An 8,514-nucleotide genomic window follows, 5' to 3' on the forward strand; every position below is an offset into this window, starting at 1 on the left:
ATTTGACACATCCTTTTTCTCTAGATCGGTGCTGACCCGATCAGCTTACCATGATATCATTCAGAGGGGCCTGGCAGCTATTCTTGCCCCAGTCATAGAGTCAGTCTACCCGCGGCTGGTACGGTTGTTCTATCAGAACCTCCGACCATCCCCACGTATCACAGCAGAGCTGGTCACTTCTGTAGATGGCCATCAGATCACCATCACAGAGGACTCACTAGCCCACCCTTGGCACTGCCCACACCGCTATCCTCCAAAGCTTCAGGAGACATATCCTAGGCTATACTGGCCTTCATATGCCGACATGGCGGTCTTTCTTACAGGTCATCATGTCGCTGGTGAGACCTTCGCCACCCGGACATTCCTTCCAGATAACCTGTGGTTTATTGTTTTTGTGCTCTTTCGGAACATCTATATGGCAGGGCACAAGATTCAGAAGAGGGGGGATTATTTGAAAGCCCTCTACGCCTTCTACATAGGGCACTGGGTGTCTATTCCCGCACTCATCTGGAGTATAATGAGGAAGTTATATGATGAGTACATTAGCAAGGAGACGCCCGGACGGGCTAAGTCTCTTCCATTCAACCACTTCATCACCCAAATTTTGATCGACCAGCGCTACCCTATTCATCCTCAGGAGCACCCCGAGAGAGGTTCTTGTCACTTTCTGAAGAAGGACTGGACCAAGAGCTATAACGCCATTATTACTAGACTGCAGAACCATACAGTAGTGGCTGCAGAGGAGCTAGAGGCTGAGGAGGAGGCAGAGGCAGCAGCTCAAGCAGCAGCAGCAGATCCCGCAGTGGACAACGTACCAGTCGATCCAACTGTCGAGCATATAGATATTGACTTAGAGCGCCCTGCAGATGCCACAGAGCAGTACTCTCCAACTGGGTCGCCCATTCACGACCAGGAGCAGACTCATGAGCTTTCTTCTGATTCATCTATACCTAAGGCTCCAAATCTAACACCCGGCTTTGGAGTACGCCTGTAGACTCTTGAGGATTGTGTTATTGCCATATGAGCTGATCTTACAGCCCACAAAGCTAATTTTGCTGCCTTCCGTACGGATGTCGCGACTATGTTCCGAGATCTATCCAGAGATATCCGCGGAGCCCGACCTGCCTGTCCTACCTCATCCTCCTGAGTTCCCAGTCCTTCTATCTCATGATCCCTCTCTACTATTGATACTTTAGTTTTGTCACTGTACAGTACTATTATTTTTACAGCCGGTCTGTCGGCTTTGAATTTTTTGTTGTACCTATACTTTATCTATTTTTGCTATGGATGTCATATGATTATATTCTCATATCTGTAAGTTTGACTCCATCAGGTGCATCATAGTGACTTCAGTGAGAGAGTGCTACCCAATTTTCAGGACCACCCTTATACCTCTCTTATTTCTTTATCTGTTTATCCCATTTACACTTGCATGTCCACTGTACACTGATTATCCCATTTTGTTATCTGATGAGTTTATCCAAGTGCCAATTTTCAGGACCACAGTTCATCCCAAGTTTAGGGGGGCCATGCCACCCACTTCGGATACTTCAGTCCCGATCATTCTTGCTTAGTTGCACTGGTATACTCTTTCATTTGTTCTCTTTGCACATTGAGGACATTATGCCATTTAAGTTTGGGGGGAATGGTGCTTTGCAGTATTAGCTTTAAATTTCAAGATTTTGAGCATGACTTGTGTATTTGAGGGATATTTCTATGATTAGTCCATATTTAGCTATGATTTTGATCTTTTAAGGACTATATTGCTTAAAATTTAAAAATTGCTTGACTTGAGAGTCCAATTCTCCTTGTATGCCTTAGGGATGCCATTTAGGAGTAAATTTTTCGAAAGATTGATATCTTGCTTGCACTTGTGGTCCACATCATCTTGATTTGTGATTGTTTTGAGATTCACTTTAGAATTCTACACTAGCACAGGCGCGCAATAGCATTCATTTGTAGGGTACATGCTTTGTTAATTATTGAATTGGTTATATCCCATTTGGACTAGTAATGCATTGAAAGCTTTCATTATTGATAAAGGTGGATAATAACCCCTTTTCACTAATTAGCCGGGATTCTAGCCTCATCAAGCACTGAACTTCTAGCGCCGAAAGGTGGAGGGCCCAAACTCTAGGTTAATAATTGAACTTGCTTAACAAAAAAAAAAAAAAAAAAAACAAACAAACAAACAAAAAGAAAAAGAAGTTGCAAAAGCAATAAAAAGTGAAGACTTCTCCCAAAAGGTGAGAAGTGGGAAATGATTAGATGGAGGATGTCTTAATTTGTAGCCTAGTTGATTTGAGCTTGTAAGTCTGTAGGGGTGTTTGAACACCTAGTGCCCTAAATCCGTCTGGTTTGGGAGTCATTGACCTAACGCTCGACCTCATGAATCACTAGAAAGCTAAATAGATCAACAAATTGCACCATACTTCCATCTTTGATCCTAAAAAAAAAAATAAAAAAAATAAAAATAAAAAAATCGAGTGAAAAGAATAAACGCACCTAGAACAATAAAGCTTTAATAAAATGTCTACTTTTGTCTTGATGATCGGTACTAGATTTGTGAGCTAATTTGAGGGTAAGGATGTGATTAATTCTTTAGTTGGCTTAGATAGCAACACATTTGATGCCGGTCCACTCAAAAGAATTCTAGAGTTGTTTTGATTTGCATGATCATTTTCTTGATATGTGGAGAACCATACTTGTTTACTTGATGTTGAGATTTTGGGAGATTGCTTGGAAATGTTTGAAAATTTGCATACTTGAGGTAGTTTTCTCCCAATGCTTGTTTACAAAATTAGCGCCTCTTTTGAAAGAATGAGCTTAATGTTTGTGGGTACCATTTTTGGAAACCCTTACGAGACTTCACTCGCCCACTAGGGGTAACCTAGGGGTTTAAAAGGCTTGTTCCATATGCTAAGTGCAATCGTATTCCCTACGAAAGTGGCGTTATCCATTTATTGTTTTCTAGATTCATTCTTGTATAGTTATTCATTTCATTCCTTTACTTTTTAGTTCATTGCTAGGGACTAGCAATATTTAAGTTTGAGGGTGTGATGAGCGCTGAAAAGTGCGTATTTAAACCCCTTAAGCTTAGGCATTCTGGTACCTTTATGTATCTTACTTTACTGTTTTAGATTAATTTCGTATTATTTCCATTTTTAGGCACTTATTCTGAAAATAAGCTAACTTAGCCAAATAAGAGCTTAATTGAAGCAATTCTGGGATTAAACAAAGAAATGAGCAAAGTGGAGAAAGAAAGAAGCAAATGAAGCCAAATGTGGGAAGCAGCAAAGTTCGATCGATCAAACTTCATGGTTCGATCGATCGAACACCGATCGATCTCAGCACTTAAAGATAGATCCAAGCCTTGACCCAAAGCAAAAAGTCCAAAGTTCGATCGATCCAACACCACCATTCGATCGATTGAACACTTTTGCCTTTATTCAAATGATTGATCTTATCCACAGCTGTACCACCCACTAACCACTTTTGTCCTTTTCCCAAAAATAACTCGGATTTGTCTTTTCCCAAAAAAGCTCAACCAGTTGGATCGATCCAGCCTCAGTTCGATGGATCTCAGTAAGTTCGATCGATCCAAGTCCAAAGTTCGATCGATCAAAATTCCTCCAGTGCGAAAAAGTTAAATTTTCAGCTTGTTCAATCCGTCCTCTATCCAATCATTAGAGAATATTCTTTGCACGACCCCAGCTCATTTTGTGTGTCACTTGACCTACCTATAAAAGGAATATGATGCACTTTTTGAGACATATACAATTCTAGGGTTTATTCTCTTGGAGAGCAAGTTTAGAGGAAGAAGAGGCTAGAGACACCATTGGAGACTCTTCATCATCCCAGGGAGCAGATTTCTTCCATGGAGTTAGCCCTTGAGGGTTGGAGCAACATCACCATGAGTGGCTAGACATCCTCTTGGGGCTAGAGTTAGCCCCAAGCATGTTTTCTATATCTTAATCTTGTGCATTATTAAGGGATTAGTGTTGTAATTAATGTTTTGACACTTTGATATATATAGATCTTGTTTATTCAATGATTTATGTGGTTTAATACTTCCAATTGATTATTTCATTCTATTCAAATGTCTATGTATGCTAGAATAGATGTTCATGTGCTTGTCTCTAGATTTTGTGTTATTGATGCATGTCTATGTGTATTGATACTATAGATTTAGAGATTGTCAAAACATAATGCTTAATGGAATGCTCTTGTGATTTTTTTGATGGTTCATACTTATTCCTTGATGGATTGTGCCTCTCTCCTAGTTTATTTTCATGCTAGTAGTGTAGATGTAGTGTAGTTATAGTGTAGTGTTAAATGGGAGGACAATCCATGCTTGTTGTTTGATGATCCAAGATTTTGAATGCAAGTAGCATATGTCTCTAACCTTGTGTTATATTTGGATTGTGAACTTAATGAAAGGATTAATGACTTGTTTTGATCTATTGTGCCTTTCACATGTTGTTTAGACAATATATGCTTCATTACTTAGATATATTGTGCCTTTCACATGATGTTTAGACAATACATGCTTAACTAGTCATCCTTGCTTGTTGAATCAACCAAACACACACACACACACTAATATTGTAACACACCATTTGCCCTCATTAGTCACTTGTCAATGGTATAGAAATGCATTGCTTGGTGGTGATCTCTAAACCCCAAGATCTCTCTCTCTCTCTCTTATTTACTCTTAATTGCATTCTTTTGTTATCACTTAGTTTACTTTAGTTGCTCTCAAGTCTAATCAACCAACCAATCAATTGTTTGATCACTCGACCTACTAGCCCTAATAGCGATTCAACGACCTTGTTCGATCCTCACAATCCCTTGGGACGATCCCTACTCGCCCAAGCTATATTTATAGTGAAGGTAGTAGTGGCTTTTATAAATGTAAAACTCTTAGCCCTCGCCTTAATGCACACACTCCAAGCTTGATGGTGGTGGTGCGACATACCGGAACCATCACTTAAAATTAGACTTTGCCACTGAAGGAAAAGTCGACGAGCGCGTCGAGACCATCGTTTTGATCCGAGCAATTTCTGGTTTGGAGCACTTTTAAATTTTCAAATTTTGGGGCTTTTTGGGGCTTTCTTCAATTGGTTGAGGTAGGGGTTTCTAGTACTCACAATCTTTGATTTTTGTGAATTATCCTTTATGAATTTTATTATTGGCATGCTTAATTTTATATATTTTGTTCTTCGCAATTATGGTTAAATGCATAAGATGTGTTAAATGTGCTTCATGGATTAATTGTGTTACTATATGTGTTTTTATTTAAAATTTGTGAAAGAGCATGCTTAGTATTAAATTGTTGTATGCCCTATATTCTCAATTGGCAAGAAATTGAAATATAATTGTGCAAAATTAATGCTTTGAAATTCTTCCAAATATGCAAGTATGGTGTAGATGAATGCATGGAAATTTATTGTTGAGTTGGTATTTGGAAGCATGAAGCATTCATGCATTCATTGGGAAAGAAAAAGGGGGAGAATTGATTTAAAAGCAAATGAAAATTTTTTGGGGAAAATGTTTTTTTAAAAAAAAAGGTTTGTGAAAACTCAGACGCCTAGGAATCGCCTAGTGGTCCATGGCGTTAGTGTGGTCTAGAGGGGACTAGGGAGAGACCCTAGCGTGGTTGAGCTACCTAGGCCCTTTAACGACGCCTTGGAGTTGCCATGTGGTCGGGGATAGTTAGCCAATCCTCCTCTCGTGCCATGGAGTCGCCATGGGTCGAATTGCACTAATGGTTTGAAAAGGTGAAACGGTATTGTTTTGGAAACGGGGAGCGACATTGCATGACATTGTATATCATCAGCATATGTTATATACTTGGTGATCGAATGACTTATATACGTTCTTGTTGTTGTATTGTTGTTTTGCTTGTTTTCCCGAGGCATGATTCCATTTACTTGTACTATATTCTTTGTATGGATTCACGGGGTCATAAGCGGTGTATCTTACACACTTCGTACTGAGTGGTTGGCTCACCCATTTACTTTAATATTTTCAGAATACAGAAAAGAGGTGGCGGACGACAATCCACAACAAGTTTAGATGGGATTGGAGATCTATATTTTGCTATCTTTTATATTAGAACTTTAATATTTTGTAAATGTAATCTTGACTATTTTGTAAAACTTTAGTATAATTTGTTTAATGTTGTAAACTATGGATTTTTGATTTCAACTATTCTTCGTGGACTGTAACTTGAGATAATTTAAGTGTGTTTCTTGTGAAGGATTATGGGACTTGGTAGTGAACTGGTGTTTCCATGTTTTGAATGAACTGGAGGAACGAGACTATTTTTATATGTACGTTGTTGATTTTGGGAATGTTGTATAGTATTTGCATTGTACATTGAGATAGGATAGATTAGTTTTAAGGCCAAGTGAGGTCATTACATTTTATATGGATTTCAACAAGTTGTAGTAGGACTTTTTCTGTAGAGGTCATGTCGAATTTTTGGTACCATCCACTGATATCTTTTTAGGTCGTTACAAGGACCGAGCCGGATTCCCACCTGCATGGCTTGATGATTCCGCTAACGTCATGGAGGATTGATAGCTTCCTCCTTCTGTTTGGAAGTAAATGGAGATAGTTCACAAACCCCTATAGGACATAAAACAAAATTAGAATGAAGAAGCACTTGGCTAAAAACAGAATTAATGAAAACAAAAAAATGAGTAGAATAATAGCTAGTGATTATGTTGCTGATTGTAATTACCTCCGGTATGTTAGCGACGAAGTTAATGAAAGTGGGCAAAGCTCTGCCTCCTGCATAAGCTTCTGCATCAACTTTTAGATGCCCAAATCTAACTTCAATTGTGGGCAAATCAAGTCCAACTCTGAGAAATCCCATGCAAAAGTAACACAACTCATTATTCAATATCCAGAAATTTTGCATTTTCTTAAGGAGTGACGGAGACAAGAGTTTAATTTATTTAGGATATATACATCTATATGTTTTTAAACTAACATGACAATAATAGTGCAACAAGACAACAAGTTAAAAATTAGAAGCACAATAACGTTGTACATTCAAATAATATGTCACAGTTTAGAAAAAGGTTGCAATAAAGAAAAATACATAAATATAAATCAAAGACATTAAGGATCCATTTGGTAATAGTTTCTATTTTGCATATTTAATTTCATATGAAGCGGAAGGAATACTACTTTGTTTAATTATGATTTATTTTGAAAAAATAAATAAAATAAAATAATAAAACATGTTTGGATGATTTTTAAAAAGATGTTAGTTACATTATATTGATTTTTTTTAAAATAAATTCTCATTAGGATTGTATTTCATTACTAAGAAACTCATACAACTATTTGTCTCCACGGGTATCGAATCTTTACCATTCCCTTTGGAAAGTAGTAGAGATACCACTAGCTTACAAAACCTTTGGTTATATGATAAATGTTATGTTTTTCACTTATTTGACAGCAAAAACACAAAACAAACCACCATCAAACTCTAAGTTTATATAATTGTAGTAATAATAAATTTAAAGAACAAGAATATGAATATGAATAAATAAATAAAAACATACATCAAGAAGGTATTTAAAAAAAAAAAAAAAAAAATGAGAGAACTTGAAAGGGAAAAAATTAGGGCTTGATTGATGAAGGGAGAATGTAATTTTTTTTTTTTTTTGGAAGAATAAGAAAAGTAAATAGGGAAAAAAAATATATATGCAGATTTTAGAGAAATTTTTAGAAAGGAGCATTTTGTAAAATTTTACAAAATTACATAAACAAAGTTAAAAAAATTTAGGTAGGGGCCAACAACTCGTGCAAATGGTGTGAACAAGGGTGTATACAGACAGCGTGAACCCCACATAAATGAGAGTGAACTCGACCCTCCTTTGTGCACAACAAAAGATCATAGGCAAAAAGTCTACTATATTTATATATGAAACAAAAATGAAAAAAAAAAAAAAAAAAAAATCAGGAGAAATCTTACCTATCAATTCGATTCTTGAGCTTCAACAAGAACTTCTCATTATCTTCATCTGCAATTTTGATCAACCTCTCCATTAAGTGCTGCCTTTCATTAAGTCCGAGATTGTTAATATCGACTTCATTGGTTGCACCTTTGAACCAAATAGAAGCCCTTTCTTCAACCGATTGTAAGTGGGAAGTTTCTCAATGGCAGCCCATTTCAGAGCTTCTTCATCATCTTCTTCCCGCGAAGATCGCGAGAAAACTTCCACAGTACTGTTCCTGAGTATACTGTTTGTTCTCAAGCTACTACTTGCTTTATAAAGATCACTACCATCCATCATAATACAACTCACAAAACAAAACCCACAATTTTTCTTCAAGATTTAAGCCAAGAAATGTAACTCTCTATAATAAAAATTGTAATGCTATATATATTTCTCCTCTGCACGTACCAAAGCTATGTCTTTTCCTTTTGTTAGACAGTTTCAATTTTCTAGGCTACCCCAAGGCATATATATAGAGAGAGAGAGAGAGAGGAGA

At 37.2% G+C, this 8,514-nt stretch overlaps 1 pseudogene; it reads right to left on the bottom strand.

The window, feature by feature from the left end:
• The window catches only part of LOC132304806 (pleiotropic drug resistance protein 1-like), a 90,909-nt pseudogene extending 82,597 nt beyond the window's left edge, over nt 1-8,312 (bottom strand).
• Nucleotides 8,313-8,514: the final 202 nt, after the last annotated feature.

This window comes from Cornus florida, unplaced genomic scaffold (genome assembly GCF_030987335.1).
Source record: "Cornus florida cultivar Cherokee Brave unplaced genomic scaffold, ASM3098733v1 CherokeeBrave_3.0.0_Hap2_Chr04, whole genome shotgun sequence".
NCBI lineage: Eukaryota > Viridiplantae > Streptophyta > Magnoliopsida > Cornales > Cornaceae > Cornus > Cornus florida.